The sequence below is a fragment of the Brassica rapa genome, chromosome A05 (assembly GCF_000309985.2).
Source record: "Brassica rapa cultivar Chiifu-401-42 chromosome A05, CAAS_Brap_v3.01, whole genome shotgun sequence".
Classification (NCBI taxonomy): domain Eukaryota; kingdom Viridiplantae; phylum Streptophyta; class Magnoliopsida; order Brassicales; family Brassicaceae; genus Brassica; species Brassica rapa.
In genome coordinates this window covers 14,272,479-14,290,181 of record NC_024799.2, presented here as the reverse complement: position 1 = coordinate 14,290,181, position 17,703 = coordinate 14,272,479, and positions in this window count along the sequence as shown.

Here is a 17,703-nt window from a genome sequence, read left to right as displayed (position 1 = left end):
GTCGGTGTCTGCCAGCACACACAGGACATCTGTGGCTGTCCGTGGCTGTCCGTCAGCACACACAAGACGTCAGTATCTGTCCGTCAGCACACACAAGACGTCCTTGGCTGTCTGTGTGTGTCTGTGTGTGTCTTTGGGTGTCCGCCAGCATAGACAAGTACGTTCGTGGCTGTCTGTGGCTGTCCGTCAGCACATACAAGACATCTGTGTGTGTCCGTCAGCACACACAGGACGTCCGTGTGTGTCCGTGTGTGTCCGTCAACACACACAGGACGTCCGTGGCTGTCCATCAGTACACATATCAGCACGCTGGTCCTTGGACTCAGCACACTGGCCCTTCCCGTGGACTGTTCGGTTGATTTTGGCCCACGTGGGCTGTGTGTTCGGTACACACAGGACGTCCGTGGGTGTCCATCAGCACACACAGGACGTCCGAAGGTGTCCGTCAGCACACAGAGGACGTCGATGGCTGTCCGTTTGTGTCTGTGTGTGTCCGTTAGCACACACAGGACGTCTGTGGCTGTCCATCAGTACACATATCAGCACGTTGGTCCTTGGACTCAGCACGCTGACCCTTCCTGTGGACTGTTCGGGTGATTTTGGCCCACGTGGGCTGTCTAATCAGTACACACAGGACATCTGTGGGTGTCCGTCAGCACACATAAGACGTTCTTGTGTGTCCGTCAGCACAAACAGGACGTCCGGGGCTGTCCATGTGTGTCCGTCACCACACACAGGACGTATGTGGCTGTCCATCAGTACACATATTAGCACGTTGGCCCTTGGACTCAGCACGCTGACCCTTCCCGTGGAATGTTCGGGTGATTTTGGCCCACGTCAGCTGTCTATTCAGTACACACAGGACGTCTGTGGGTGTCCATCAGGACACACAAGACGTCCGTCAGTGTCCATCAACACACACAGGACGTCCGGGGCTGTCCGTGTGTGTCTGTGTGTGTCTGTCAGCACACAGAACGTCTGTGGCTGTCCATCAGTACACATATCAGAGCGTTGGTCCTTGGACTCAGCACGTTGACCCTTCCTGTGGACTGTTCGGGGGATTTTAGCCCACGTGGGCTGTCTGGTCAGTACACGCAGGACGTCTGTGGGTGTCTGCCAGCACACACAGGACGTCCGTGGCTGTCCGTGTGTGTTAGTGTGTGTCTGTCTGTGTCCGTCTGCACACACAAGATGTCCGTGGCTGTCCATCAGTACACATATCAGCACGTTGGTCCTTGGACTCAGCACGCTGGCCCTTCCCGTGGACTGTTTGGGTAATTTTGGCACACGTGGGCTGTCTGTTCAGTACACAGAGGACATCTGTCGGTGTCTGCCAGCACACACAGGACATCTGTGGCTGTCCGTCAGCACACACAAGACGTCAGTAGCTGTCCGTCAGCACACACAAGACGTCCTTGGCTGTCTGTGTGTGTCTGTGTGTGTCTTTGGGTGTCCGCCAGCATAGACAAGTACGTTTGTGGCTGTCTGTGGCTGTCCGTCAGCACATACAAGACATCTGTGTGTGTCCGTCAGCACACACAGGACGTCCGTGTGTGTCCGTGTGTGTCCGTCAACACACACAGGACGTCCGTGGCTGTCCATCAGTACACATATCAGCACGCTGGTCCTTGGACTCAGCACACTGGCCCTTCCCGTGGACTGTTCGGGTGATTTTGGCCCACGTGGGCTGTGTGTTCGGTACACACAGGACGTCCGTGGGTGTCCATCAGCACACACAGGACGTCCGAAGGTGTCCGTCAGCACACAGAGGACGTCTATGGCTGTCCGTTTGTGTCCGTGTGTGTCCGTTAGCACACACAGGACGTCTGTGGCTGTCCATCAGTACACATATCAGCACGTTGGTCCTTGGACTCAGCACGCTGACCCTTCATGTGGACTGTTCGGGTGATTTTGGCCCACGTGGGCTGTCTAATCAGTACACACAGGACGTCTGTGGGTGTCCGTCAGCACACATAAGACGTTCTTGTGTGTCCGTCAGCACAAACAGGACGTCCGGGGCTGTCCATGTGTGTCCGTCACCACACACAGGACGTATGTGGCTGTCCATCAGTACACATATTAGCACGTTGGTCCTTGGACTCAGCACGTTGACCCTTCCCGTGGACTGTTCGGGTGATTTTGGCCCACGTGGGCAGTCTGGTCATTACACACAGGACGTCCGTGGGTGACTGCCAGCACACACAAGACGTCTGTGGCTGTCCGTGTGTGTCAGTGTGTGTCTCTCTGTGTCCGTCAGCACACACAAGACGTCCGTGGCTGTCCATCTGTACACATATCAGCACGTTGGTCCTTGGACTCAGCACGCTGGCCCTTCCCGTGGACTGTTGTGTGATTTTGGCACACGTGGGCTGTCTGTTCAGTACACACAAGACGTCCGTGGGTGTCCGCCAGCACACTCAGGACATCTGTGGCCGTCCGTGGCTGTCTGTCAGCACACACAGGACGTCGTAGCTCTCCGTCAGCACACATAGGACGTCTGTGGCTGTCCGTGTGTGTCCGTGTGTGTCTGTGGGTGTCCGCCAGCATACACAAGGATATTCGTTGCTGCTGTGGCTGTCCATCAGAATATACAAGACGTCCGTGTGTGTCTGTCAGCACACACAAAACGTCCGTGTGTGTCCGTGTGTGTCCGTCAGTACACACAGGACGTCCGTGGCTGTCCATCAGTACACATATCAGCGCTGGCCCTTCCCGTGGACTGTTCGGGTGATTTTGGCCCACGTGGGCTGTGTGTTCAGTACACACAATACGTCTGTGGGTGTCCGTCACACACACATGACGTCCGTGGGTGTCCGTCAGCACACAGAGGACGTCTATGGCTGTCCGTGTGTGTCCGTGAGTGTCCGTGTGTGTCCGTTAGCACACACAGGACGTCTGTGGCTGTCCATCAGTACACATATCAGCACGTTGGTCCTTGGACTCAGCATGCTGGCCCTTCCTGTGGACTGTTTGGGTGATTTTGGCCCACGTGGGCTATCTGTTCAGTACACACATGGCGTCCGTGGGTGTCCGCCAGCACACATAGGACATCTGTGGCTGTCTGTGGCTGTCCGTCAGCACACACAGGCGTCTGTGGCTGTCCGTGTGTGTCTGTGTGTGTCCGTCAGCACACTTATGACGTCTGTGGCTGTCCATCAGTACACATATCAGCACGTTGGTCCTTGGACTCAGCACGCTGACCCTTCCCGTGGAATGTTCGGGTGATTTTGGCCCACGTCGGCTGTCTATTCAGTACACACAGGACGTCCGTGGGTGTCCATCAGGACATACAAGACGTCCGTGAGTGTCCGTCAACACACACAGGACGTCCGGGGCTGTCCGTGTGTGTCAATCAGCACACAGAACGTCTGTGGCTGTCCATCAGTACACATATCAGAGCGTTGGTCCTTGACTCAGCACGTTGACCCTTCCCGTGGACTGTTCGGGTGATTTTAGCCCACGTGGGCTGTCTGGTCAGTACACACAGGACGTCCGTGGGTGTCTGCCAGCACACACAAGACGTCTGTGGCTGTCCGTGTGTGTTAGTGTTTGTCTGTCTGTGTTCGTCTGCACACACAAGAAGTCTGTGGCTGTCCATCAGTACACATATCAGCACGTTGGTCCTTGGACTCAGCACGCTGGCCATTCCCGTGGACTGTTTGGGTAATTTTGGCACACGTGGGCTGTCTGTTCAGTACACACAGGACATCCGTCAGTGTCTGCCAGCACACACAGGACATCTGTGGCTGTCTGTGGCTGTCCGTCAGCACACACAAGACGTCAGTAGCTGTCCGTCAGCACACACAAGATGTCAGTAGCTGTCCGTCAGCACACACAAGACGTCCGTGGCTGTCTGTGTGTGTCTGTGTGTGTCTTTGGGTGTCTGCCAGCATACACAAGTACGTTCGTGGCTGTCTGTGGCTGTCCGTCAGCAAATACAAGACATCTGTGTGTGTCCGTCAGCACACACAGGACGTCCGTGTGTGTCCGTGTGTGTCCGTCAGCACACACAGGACGTCCGTGGCTGTCCATCAGTACACATATCAGCACGCTGGTCCTTGGACTCAGCACGCTGGCCCTTCCCGTCGACTGTTCGGGAGATTTTGGCCCACGTGGGCTGTGTGTTCGGTATACATAGGACGTCCGTGGGTGTCCATCAGCACACACAAGACGTCCGAAGGTGTCCGTCAGCACACAGAGGACGTCTATGGCTGTCCGTTTGTGTCCGTGTGTGTCCGTTAGCACACACAGGACGTATGTGGCTGTCCATCAGTACACATAGCAGCACGTTGGTCCTTAGACTCAGCACGCTGACCCTTCCCGTGGACTGTTCGGGTGATTTTGGCCCACGTGGGCTGTCTAATCAGTACACACAGGACGTCTGTGGGTGTCCGTCAGCACACACAAGACGTTCGTGTGTGTCCGTCAGCACAAACAGGCCGAGTGTGATACTGTTCATGCCGATCGATCATATCAGCATGTGTGATTAGTTCATTGCATCCTTTCCCTGGATCTGCACTACAAACTCACATATAAGCATGTGTGATTATGTCCAACCTACTGATATGTGTACTGATGGACAGCTACGGACGTCCTGTGTGAGCTGACGGACACACACGGACACACACAGACAGCCACGGACGTCCTGTGTGTGCTGACGGACACACACATACGTTCTGTGTGTGCTGACGAACACCCACGAACATCCTGTGTGTACTGAACAAACAGCCCACGTGGGCCAAAATCACCCAAACAGTCCACGGGAAGGGCCAGCGTGCTGATATGTGTACTGATGGACACACACGGACGTCCTGTGTGTGCTGGCGGACACCCACAGACGTCCTGTGTGTACTGAACTGACAGCCCACGTGGGCCAAAATCACCCGAAATGTCCACGAGAAGGGTCAGCGTGCTGACTCAAAGGACCAATGTGCTGATATGTGTACTGATGGACAGCCACGAACGTCCTGTGTGTGCTGACGGACACACAGTCAGCCACGGACGTCCTGTGTGTGCTGACGGACACACACGGACGTCATATGTGTGCTGACGGACACCCACGGACGTCATTTGTGTACTGAACAGACAGCCCACGTGGGCCAAACGAACAGTCCACGGGAAGGGTCAGCGTGCTGAGTCCAAGGACCAACGTGCTGATATGTGTACTGATGGACAGCTACGAATGTCCTGTGTGTGCTGACGGACACACACGGACAGCCACAGACGTCCGTGGGAGTCCGTCAGCACACACAGGACGTCCGTGGCTGTCTGTGTGTGTCCGTGTGTGTCCGTCAGCACCCACAGGACGTCCGTGGGTGTCCATCAGCACACACAGGACGTCCCTGTGTATCCGTCAGCACACACAGGACGTCTGTGGCTATCTGTGTGTGTCCGTGTGTGTCTGTCAGCACACACAGGACGTCCGTGGCTGTCCATCAGTACACATATCAGCACGGTGGTCCTTGGACTCAGCACGCTGGCCCTTCCCGTGGACTGTTTGGGTGATTTTGGCCCACATGGGCTGTCTGTTTAGTACACACAGGACGTCTGTGGCTGTCCGTGTGTGTCCGTCAGCACACGCAGGACGTCCGTGGCTGTCCATCAGTACACATATCAGCACGCTGGTCCTTGGAATCAGCACGCTGGCCCTTCCCGTGGACTGTTCGGGTGATTTTGGCCCACGTGGGCTGTCTGTTCAGTACACACAGGACGTCCGTCAGCACACACAGGACGTCCCTGTGTGTCCGTCAGCACACACAGGACGTCTGTGGCTGTCTGTGTGTGTCCGTCAGCACACACCATACGTCCATGGCTGTCCATCAGTACACATATTAGCACGTTGGTTCTTGGACTCAGCACGCTGGCAGTTCCCGTGGACTGTGGGTGATTTTGGCCCACGTGGGCTGTCTGTTCAGTACACACAGGACGTCTGTGTCTGTCCGTGTCTGTCCGTGTGTGTCCGTGTGTGTCCGTCAGCACACACAGGACGTCCGTGGCTGTCCATCAGTACACATATCAGCACGCTGGTCTTTGGACTCAGCACGCTGACCCTTCCCGTGGACTGTTCGGGTGATTTTGGCGCACGTGGGCTGTCTGTTCAGTACACCCAGGACGTCCGTGGGTGTCCGTCAGCACATACAGGACGTCCGTGGCTGTTCGTGTGTGTCCGTGTTTGTCCGTGTGTGTCCGTGTGTCTCCGTCAGCACACACAGGACGTCTGTGGTTGTCCATCAGTTCACATATCAGCACGTTGGTCCTTGGACTCAGCACACTAACCCTTCCCGTAGACTGTTCGGGTGATTTTGGCCCACGTGGTCTTTCTGTTCAGTGCACACATGACGTCCGTGGGTGTCCACCAGCACACACAGGACGTCAGTGGCTGTCTGTGGCTGTCCGTCATCACACACAGGGCCTTTCTGGTTGTCCGGGTGTGTCCGTGTGTGTCCGTCAGCGCACACAGGACGTCTGTGGCTGTCCATCAGTACACATATCAGCACGCTGGTCCTTCGACTCAGCACGCTGGTCCTTGGACTCAGCACGCTGGCCCTTCCCGTGGACTGTTCGGGTGATTTTGGCCCACGTGGGCTATCTGTGCAGTACACACAGGACGTCGCTGGGTGTCAGTCAGCACACACAGGACGTCCGTGTGTGTCTGTCAGCACACACAAGACGTCCATGGCTGTTCGTGTGTGTCCGTCAGCACACACAGGACGTCCGTGGCTGTCAATCAGTACACATATCAGCACATTGGTCCTTGGACTCAGCACGCTGACCCTTCCGGTGGACTGTTCGGTGATTTTGGCCCACGTGGGCTGTCTGTTCTGTACACAGAGGACGTCCGTGGGTGTCCGCCAGCACACACAGGACGTCTGTGGCTGTCCGTGGCTGTCCGTCAGCACACACAAGATGTCTGTGGCTGTCCGTGTGTGTCTGTGTGTGTTCGTCAGCACACACATGACGTCTGTGGCTGTCCATCAGTACACATATCAGCACGCTGGTCCTTGGACTCAGCATGCTGGCCCTTCCTGTAACACCCCAAAACCGTTCTAGGCATAGGTCAAACCACCGGCCAACAATCAAACAAGAACATGACCGACGGCCCGACCGTCTACCAAATTTCAGGAGCGCTACAAGACGGGTTAACGGGCAATCCAGCCAAAGTTACAAAAAGTGCAATTCGTAACTAGGCCAGGCCGCCCACTAACGCGTCCCGTCAGACCAAAGCCTAAGGCTTCTCAACCCGTACTCCAATCTGACGTGTTAGCTCGGACAAGCTAATATCAGAACAACAAGGCAGTTTCACAAAACATTCGCTTTATTTATCTTATATAATATCTGGTTTACAATACACAAAATATTATACAAGTGGTGGCATGCCAAGAAAGCGAAAGTACATACTTATAGTCTGAAAGCGTCTTAAGCAAAAAGATGCAAATCTACACCAGCCAGCCTAGCCTCCCGCCCTTTCTACGAGCTCACTACTGGTCACCTGAAAACAACAACGAGTGAGGAGTGAGTAATCTTGCATTACTCAGCGAGTTACAATCCCCCACTAACAAATACAACCCCTCGCTATCCCACCCCAAAAAATCTAAAGCGAGTCGTTCACCTAACAACACAATTTAATAACAATAAGCAATATTCGAAATATGCAGCGGTAAACCATAGCAAGATAACTAGCATTACGCTAATTACTAGCTTATCACCAAACTCAAACTCGATTTAAACCAGGGTTTAACAACCCAAAACACGATATAATATATATAACAAACTCGGGCCCTAGTGACGTTAGGTTCCTCCTTCACTATGGGCAATATCCTATCTCCCTACCCCAAAGGCCGGAAGAAGGAACTTTCAACCGACCGCGGCCCACAGTCCTTCGGGTCACCACGCGACAGCCCACAGTCCTTCGGGTCACTGTCCCATTACACCGTCGTGTAATACTCAGCCATAGTACATGACACCGTTCGTCTGAGTCTTCCCGATCCAGCGAATAAGGGGTTTCCTTGAACCCGCTGGGTACGAGGTCTGAAGGAACACTAACTCACCCCAATATGCCTAGCATTGTGGGTTACACAAATGTTATCGGCCAATATACGATTAATACTAAACCCGGTAAAAATAACACAAGGTTTCAAGTAATAATCACAACACAATCAACCACATTCCAGAATCTAGCATAAAGACTAATTCCAGAATACCTAACTATCCACAACTTAGCGATATCATCTAAGCATTCTGCATTCGCTAACTAACCAATCAACCTAACCATTAGCATGCTACTACGGTTCTCAAGCAATAACTAAGCATGCTATCAACTTAATCAACATAACCTCAATTATTAACTACTCAAACCGTTACTCAGTTAGACCTGGCGTCCTGCCATGATAAAACTTCCAAGTAACGGGATCCTGCATAAAAACAACTCAGCAATCAATTGATTATAACTCACAGTTTTTGGTTGACCGTGGCCTTGACCCCAAACCCGACTTCTGTGATCCGAACCCTTTCCCGACCTTCACAAGTAGACCCACGTCTGGACTGATCTTCACTTGAACTGGTCTCCACTAGAACTGATCTCTCTTCGCTTGAACAGAATCTTCTCCAAGTGCTGACTCAAAATCGGTAGAGTAACTGTTCTCGAAAACTGCCTTAATCGCTCGAAAACTATCGAAACTCGATATTTCTTTCTTTGCTTTCTCTTTATGTTTTGAAGTAGGTTTGATGTGTTCTGGATGGTTTGAAATGAGAGGGGGTCGTTGCCTATTTATAGGAATCAGCAACCAATCAGGAACAAGCCGTGTGGCAGCCCGTGTGTTGCTTCGCATGGCTCCGGACGCATGCGCTGCGGCACCTCGTGCTCCACTTGTCCTTCAGCATGGCCTGCTCACATGCAAAGGGACACCACGCCCTCTACCTGTCTGGATTCATGGCCTCCTCACATGCAAGCGGACAACACGTCCTCCACATGTCTGGCCGCATGGCCTGGTCGCATGCATCGCGACACCTCGTGCTTGGCCGTTCCACCTAGTGCTCCACATGGCTGGCTGCATGCCTCAGTCTCATGCAGGATGACACACCCCACGTCCATATGGCCTGCTGCATGACTGAAGTGCATGCAGGTCGACACCCTATTTCACACATGGCTGGTCGCATGCATTGCAACACCTCGTGCTTGGCCGTTCCACCTCGTGCTCCACATGTCTACTTGCATGTACAGGTTGCATGTACTGCAACACCTCCTGCTTCCCTTGACACACACACTTTCAAGAGCCTGCCACCACGTCCTGAACACATACACATCAAGCCACCTCGAGCTTCTCGGTCGATTCGGCCGATTTTGGCCTTTCCGGTGAATTTTCGTCCCGCGATCAATCACAAATATTTTTCTACGCCCATTCTGATGACCTGAGTATTTTTAATAAACCCTACTGGGATTCTGATCTTGAGGAAAAATATTTACCGAGCTGTCGGCTTCTTCGAAAATTTTTGTAATACCGAAATTTAGGGTTTTTCGCCCAATTTCTGATCTTCCTATTGTGCTTCCAAAAGTGTCATTCTTCAAACCTCCTTTGAATCAATCTACCACATTGTCTAACCATTGTCTAGTGGCATACTTGACTCATGGTTTAGACAAGAACAATCTGATCGTCCGCGACTCGACCACCCAAAAGATACTCGACCATTATCTTTTTTTTTAAGGTTTCTACATTCTCCCCCCGTTAACTGAATTCGTCCTCGAATTCTAAGGCTCTGAGGGGCCTCCTTTTTCCATTACAACGTCCTCTCGGAAAAATTCCGGGTGATCAGTTTTTAATCTCGCTTCATCCTCCCAAGTAACATGAATCCTGTTTTGTCTTCCCCGGAACACTTGTACTTGAGCAATCTCACGATTTTTGAGCTTCCGAATACGACGTTCTCCTAATCTGATTGGTCCTTCCGGATACGTAAGGTTTGTCTCCAACTCCTCGATTCTCTCGGGCTCAACGGCACTTGGATCCCGTATATGTTACCGAAGCATGAAAACATGGAATACTGGATGTAGATGCATATCCGCTGGCAGATCCAATCGGTAAGCTACCTCACCAACTTTCCCGATGATCTTGTACGGACCAATGAACCTGACCGCAAGTTTTCCGACCTTGCCAAATCTGTCCTTCCCTTTCTGTGCAGTAACCTTCAAATAGACCCAATATCCTATCTCAAAAGTTACTTCTCTTCTTGACTGGTCTGTGTACTTTTTCTGACGGTCCTGAGCCTTCTTCATGTTGGCCTGAATCGTCTCCAGTTTAATCATGGTCTCCTGAACAATAGGTGACCCAAACATTCTTCTTTCGCCCACTTCTGTCCAACACATAGGCGTTTTGCATGGCCTTCCGTATAATGCTTCATAAGGTGACATCCCTATGCTCGAATGATGACTGTTGTTATACGAGAACTCAACCAACGGTAAATGCTTCTCCCAAGTTCCTGCCCAATCGAGAATACACATCCGCAGCATGTCCTTGATGGTCCGAATGGTCCTTTCCGTTTGGCCATCTGTTTCTGGATGGAACGCCGTGCTTCTGTACAGTTTAGTTCCCAAGGCTTCTTGCAGTGCTTCCCAGAATGATGCCGTGAACCTTGGATCGCGATCTGAGATGATGTCTGAGGGTACACCATGTAACTTCACGATTTGGTCGATGTACAGCTCGGCCAAAACTTCAACTTTATCAGTGTCCCGCATAGGCAACAAGTGTGTGACCTTGGTTAACCTATCCACAATCACCCATATCGAGTTGTTCGATCTACCTGGAGCAGTAGGTAATCCGGTGATGAAATCCATGGAAATAGAGTCCCATTTCCATTGAGGTATCGGAAGACTCTGCAACAATCCTCCTGGAACTTGATGTTCCACCTTGACTTGTTGACAAGTTGCACACTGAGCAACCCATTGTGCTACTGATCTCTTAATGCCCGGCCAATGATATTATCTTCTCACGTCTCGGTACATCTTCGAACTTCCAGGATGGATACTGAGTAAAGAATGATGTGCAATCCTTAGTATCTCATCTCTCAGCCCTTGTCCTTTAGGAACCGTGAACCTCCCATTAATTAGCAAGGTTCCATCCTCCGCCAAGTAGTATCCGGCATTATTTGGCCTGCCTTGTCCTCTGAGTTCCTCAGCGATCTTCAGTAACTTCTCGTCCTTAAGTTGTTCTTCTCGAATTCTCTGAATCAAGCACACACAGGACGGACACCCACAGATCCATGACTTAGGATCTAATGAGATTTATAAGCCATGCAGCACGTTGAAATATCAACCAGACATGCTGATACATCCGTGGCTGACCTACGAACCCACGTAGGCTGTCTGTTCAGTACACACACGACGTCTGTGGGTGTCCGTCAGTACACACAGGACGTCCGTGGGTGTTCGTCAGCACACACAGGATGTCCGTGTGTGTCTGTCAGCACACACAGGACGTCCGTTGTAATAACCCTCACGAGCAGATATAATTTTGGTCGAGAAAATTCTTTAAGATCAGTTTGAAGATTGATCGATCAGAATTTAAATAAAAATCGACACGGTGAATTAATCTCGACGGGGCTGTCTTTTGGTCGAAAAACCATCTCTTGATGGTTCTGGTCGAGTGTTAATTATTATTGTCGATTATTATTCATGCTGGGCAAGTTTATTCAGAGCAGGACGAGATTCGAATGATGAAAAATATTTAGTCAAAACAGTCCGAAAAATATCGGTAAAACTCTGAAAATTATTTCTGAACAGTCACATGTCTTGCACCTTCTAGCCTAGTTGCTTCCTCAGTAATTAGGTCACATGACATGCACCTACTTCCTTACCTGCTTGCTCATTAGAAGTCACATGCTGGTCACAAGCTGTTTGCTTCAGCTGCCTGTATCTTTCTTCATGGAAGGGAAATGTTCAGCTGCTTGTGCTGCTTGGTGTGCTGAAGCATGTCACCAGCTGTCTAACCTCAGCTTTGTCTTTTGTGGGAGCAAGCCCTCATCTGAAGCAACTCCTTATGATATAAAATACCCTCTTCTCTCCTCTGGACGTCCTGTTACTGCAAGAAAAACCAGAGAAAAATTCAGAGAGAAAGAGAGAAAGAAGAGAGAAAAATCTGTAAGAAAAACTAGTTGAAAAATTCAGAAAACAAATTCAGAGAAGAGAATTGATCATGGATGAACCTTTCTCACCATCCTGTGACTTTAATCAGTGTGTTCTGGTGTGGTTAAGAGCTGAAGGTTTGGTGTCCAAGAGTTTAGAATCACCCAAGTTCTTTAGCCTTTGATTTTATCGGTAAGAACATATGGGTTTGATGAGATCAGTTTTGCTTGAGCTTCAGTTCTTGTTAGGTAATCAAAACGTTTTGGTCTGTTTCTGATCTTGAACCTATCATGGGTAGCTTGTCCTGATCAGGTTAGACGTGTGTTCAGATTGAAGTTTATATCAACCAAGTTCATCTTAAAGCTTGAGGAAATCGGTAAGGCATAGCTACTAGTTCAGAGATGTTTTGTTTGGAACAAGTGGACTGATTTGTTAAGCTTCCATAGCTACTGGTATATATATATATATATATAGAAATATGATTATATTAATGATATGAGAGACGGGAGTAGGAAGTGAGGTATATGATTAGATTCACAATGATGGAAGAATATTCCTTATATATAAATATCCAGATATGGAATATATTTCCACTGCATACAAATGAAGTTGATTGCTTTAGATATTATAAATATATGTTGGGGTGCGGGACTAGGCTCACTGAGTAAACTAGTTACTCATGACTCATTTGTGATGCAGGTAACCAATAGGCGGGAGACCTTACTCTAGGACGGGAAGGAACAGCATTAGCCAGCAGTAGTTTTAATATCCTTGCAAAGTCATTTTGATATATCTTATGTATAAGATTTGTTGACCGAAAACATCGAGGTTAATTTATAACAAATTTTGTAAGATGCATTTGATTGATAGATAAAAAATGTTTTTTTTTTAAGTACGGGTTCCATATGATATTAGTCCTTGTCTGGACGAACTAACTATCGGGTATTGCTTTGTCGGGTTGAAAAGCCTAGAGTTATATCCGATAGGAGCGTTGGGGTTCTTTGGTTGTTGGTCTAAGGCGATCGGAAGTATTCTGAGAACCTCAGATCGACAATCGAGGAACATCGACTGTGTCATTTCCGGTCATCTACGATCGGGGGTGTCACAAAGGTGGTATCAGAACATGGTTATACGATGCTAGAATGGGACTTGTTTCAAATGTTTTTCGAGTCAAAATGAGTCGCAAGGATAACTAGGATATGCTGGCTTGTTCCTTCATTTTAGGATAGATAGTCATGGGTAGTTACCTAACAGTGATCTTTCATAGGAGAATCACCAAGACAAGCTTGAACGGGTGGACCGTACGTATCGATGTTGCTATCATCATGCTCGAGTTTTCTACCCTCATGGCCGGGTTCACTATCGTCGTTTTAGGAGTCAGTAACGTCATGCCTTCCTGCCGTTCTTTTGAGTTTTAGTGGGGATGCCAATTCTTTAGAGAGATATATGGTACATAATTGATACATCGAATACATCTCCGGACTCTTGTGTTATCAATATCAATCTTATGATGAGCCGTACCAGGACTAGAGCCGTACAATCCTGAATTGTTCATCATTTGTTTTAAGCTTAGAATTGATAGCTCGACTTTATTACAAGATGGTAGAAGCACATGAAGCATTTTGTTTGCAATTAGACATCATGAAGCTTATGATGCAAAGAAGAAGCAGTTGGGACCATAAGATACCGAAGAAGGACTAAACCGTTCGAGGTATACTTTGGTTTGAGGCAGATTTGGAAGTCAACACTCAGAGCAGAATATTGACGTGGGCGCTGTTCAGAGAATTACAAGAAGGATTTGGCAGCAAGCTATTTGGAGATGAACGCTATGAGTTGTTACTCAGGAGTCAAGAATTACTTCAAGGAGTTGAGATCGAGTTGGACAGATTTCAAGAGTTCAAGAAGTTGAATTTTCTACACAAGATATGGGACCGATTGAAGATTCAGTTTACGGAGTTGGTACAGTGGGATGTTTCCGCCAGGAGGTTCAGGTTAAGTTAATCATATACAACAATTTTAGCATTGAGATATGTGGTCGAGTGAATTTGATTCATCGATTATGATTTGGAGAATAAGCCAAAGATCACACAGAAAATCTTTGGGAACTTAGCCAAGAATTTTGGAGTAGATAAAAGACCATGGAGTTTCAAAGATTCGAGGAGATGTTAGAGTATGACGTGAATGTTAAAGAAGCTATTATTGCTGAAGAAGTTAACCAAGTCATGCAGACCGTTTATTTTCCAACCGCTGCAGATCAAAGGTCAGTTTCAAGAAGTGAGTTAAGTAAGTCGTTGGGGATGATTTTGGGTGTACATTTCATCAGATCAAGATAGAGGACCTTGAGCCGTTATGGTTGTGACTAGCAAGGACAGAATGGTTGTGATTGTCAAAGTTTGGGACATCCTGGAACATTTGCATCATTCTCGCTTTGGTGGTTCTTGTGAAGAGTGAGAATTTTAGGTTACCCTTCCTCATGAAGTTACCCGATCTACCTTACCTATACCTAATATAACACTTGTTGAACTTGTTTGCTTTTCCTTACCGTTAGTCCACATCCAAGTGTTAGGCTATTTGGGTAGAGCCTACACTTTATGGTTGACTGGACCGTCAAAACCCCTGAAAGGTCCAATCACAGCTTTGTTTCTTATCCCATTGTGTGTTGTGTGCATTTTTAAAATTTTATGAATGATTGAAATTAAAAAAAAATGTGAATTGTGATCAAGGTGTCGTAAGAGACCTTGCCCATGGATAGAATTATCCGTCCATATTGTGTTTGATTCGGGAACCAAAAGTAGTTGTAGTTCCCGAGTATTGTCATAGCTGTAAGTAGATTCACTTTAGTGAATTCAAGTACCCGTTCTTATTCTTGGAAGTACTGGCTGCCAGTTAAAATTTGTGGTATGCCTTTCCCCATTCCATAGTACTTCCGTTAGAGCGGTGTGTTTCTATCTAGAGTGAGATTTGCTATCCAGTTACCGAGCTCAATTAGGATGTCGAGGAAAGAAGTATTAGGAAGAAGACTCGTCACTGTTGGCCTACAATGATACTCTACCAAGTGTTTGAGCATCGCTCATAACAGTTTGGCAAGTTGAAAACCTTTTGGGAAAAAGGTGAAGAAGGGTACTCTAGTAACTTGACTGTTTAAATTGTAAAAGATGAAAAGGTGCAGAGTAGAAGACAGTCTGATAATCAAGAAAGATGAAGATGTGGTTAAGGAATTGAAATGATGGTTGACATCTAAAAGTAACATGTTCACTATTCTTGTTGAACCTGGATTTACTGCAATAGCGTAGGGATCTCACCAAGTAGTTCTTGCCGAGTTCTAGTAGTAGTTAGAAGATTATAAAGAGGGTCTCAGATAGATCAGAAGTGTAAAGAATACAGTAAGTGAAATCATTCTTGGAAAGGGTGAGTGTGCGTATTTGAGAGTAGCACCCCTGGTCCGAATCATGTCTGTGTGATTGATCGTGCATGTTCTTGTTTGATTGTTGCACGGTTAATCAAGTTAACATTGACCAGACTGGAGATGTTACTTTCACGTATGGCACATCACCTAACGTTCCAAATTTCATGTTGCTGTTATGGGAGAAAGTCAGATAGAAAAGGTTGAGAAGTGATAGTCTACAGATACAAGATTGTTAGAAAAAGTATGCAGACCGCAGTTGACAAGAGTTGTGCAGAGTAAAGAATTTGGTTATCTTGAAAGTGGCTGCTCAGGAAAGAAATGATCGGTTGGGGTAATCAAGGGATCGACCATGAGTTGTTTTGATATGGGAAGATTAAGATAAGGTAAGAGCTAATATCCAGAACTCCTTTCAGAGACTGTTCAGTAAAGAGTGTACAACTACGTTTTTAGAATTCGGGGACGAATTCTTTTGAGGGGGGAAGGATGTAATAACCCTCACGAGCAGATATAATTTTGGTCGAGAAAATTCTTTAAGATCAGTTTGAAGATTGATCGATCAGAATTTAAATAAAAATCGACACAGTGAATTAATCTCTACGGGGGTGTCTTTTGGTCGAAAAACGATCTCTTGATGGTTCTGGTCGAGTGTTAATTATTATTGTCGATTTTTATTCATGCTGGGCGAGTTTATTCAGAGCAGGACGAGATTCGAACGATGAAAAATATTTAGTCGAAACAGTCCGAAAAATATCGACAAAACTCTGAAAATTATTTCTGAACAGTCACATGTCTTCCACCTTCTAGCCTACTTGCTTCCTCAGTAATTAGGTCACATGACATGCACCTACCTACTTACCTGATTGCTCATTAGAAGTCACATGCTGGTCACAAGCTGTTTGCTTCAGCTGCTTGTATCTTTCTTCATGGAAGGGAAATGTTCAGCTGCTTGTGCTGCTTGGTGTGCTGAAGCATGTCATCAGCTGTGTAACCTCAGCTTTGTCTTTTGTGGGAGCAAACCCTCATCTGAAGCAACTCCTTATGATATAAAATACCCTCTTCTCTCCTCTGGACGTCCTGTTACTGCAAGAAAAACCAGAGAAAAATTCAGAGAGAAAGAGAGAAAGAAGAGAGAAAAATCTGTGAGAAAAACTAGTTGAAAAATTCAGAAAACAAATTCAGAGAAGAGAATTGATCATGGATGAACCTTTCTCACCATCCTGTGACTTTAATCAGTGTGTTCTGGTGTGGTTAAGAGCTGAAGGTTTGGTGTCCAAGAGTTTAGAATCACCCAAGTTCTTTAGCCTTTGATTTTATCGGTAAGAACATATGGGTTTGATGTGATCAGTTTTGCTTGAGCTTCAGTTCTTGTTAGGTAATCAAAACGTTTTGGTCTGTTTCTGATCTTGAACCTATCATGGGTAGCTTTTCCTGATCAGGTTAGACGTGTGTTCAGATTGAAGTTTATATCAACCAAGTTCATCTTAAAGCTTGAGGAAATCGGTAAGCCATAACTACTAGTTCAGAGATGTTTTGTTTGGAACAAGTGGACTGATTTGTTAAGCTTCCATAGCTACTGGTATATATATATTTATATATATATATATATATATAAATATGATTATATTAATGATATGAGAGACGGGAATAGGATGTGAGGTATATGATTAGATTCACAATGATGGAAGAATATTCCTTATATATAAATATCCAGATATGGAATATATTTCTACTGCATACAAATGAAGTTGATTGCTTTAGATATTATTAATATATGTTGGGGTGCGGGACTAGGCTCACTGAGTAAACTAGTTACTCATGACTCATTTGTGATGCAGGTAACCAATAGGCGGGAGACCTTACTCTAGGACGGGAAGGAACAGCATTAGCCAGCAGTAGTTTTATTATCCTTGCAAAGTCATTTTGATATATCTTATGTATAAGATTTGTTGACTGAAAACCTCGAGGTTAATTTACAACAAATTTTGTAAGATGCATTTGATTGATAGATAAAGAATGTTTTTTTTAAGTACGGGTTCCATCTGATATTAGTCCTAGTCTGGATGAACTAACTATCGGGTATTGCTTTGTCGGGTTGAAAAGCCTAGAGTTATATCCGATAGGAGCGTTGGTGTTCTTTGGTTGTTGGTCTAAGGCGATCGGAAGTATTCTGAGAACCTCAGATCGA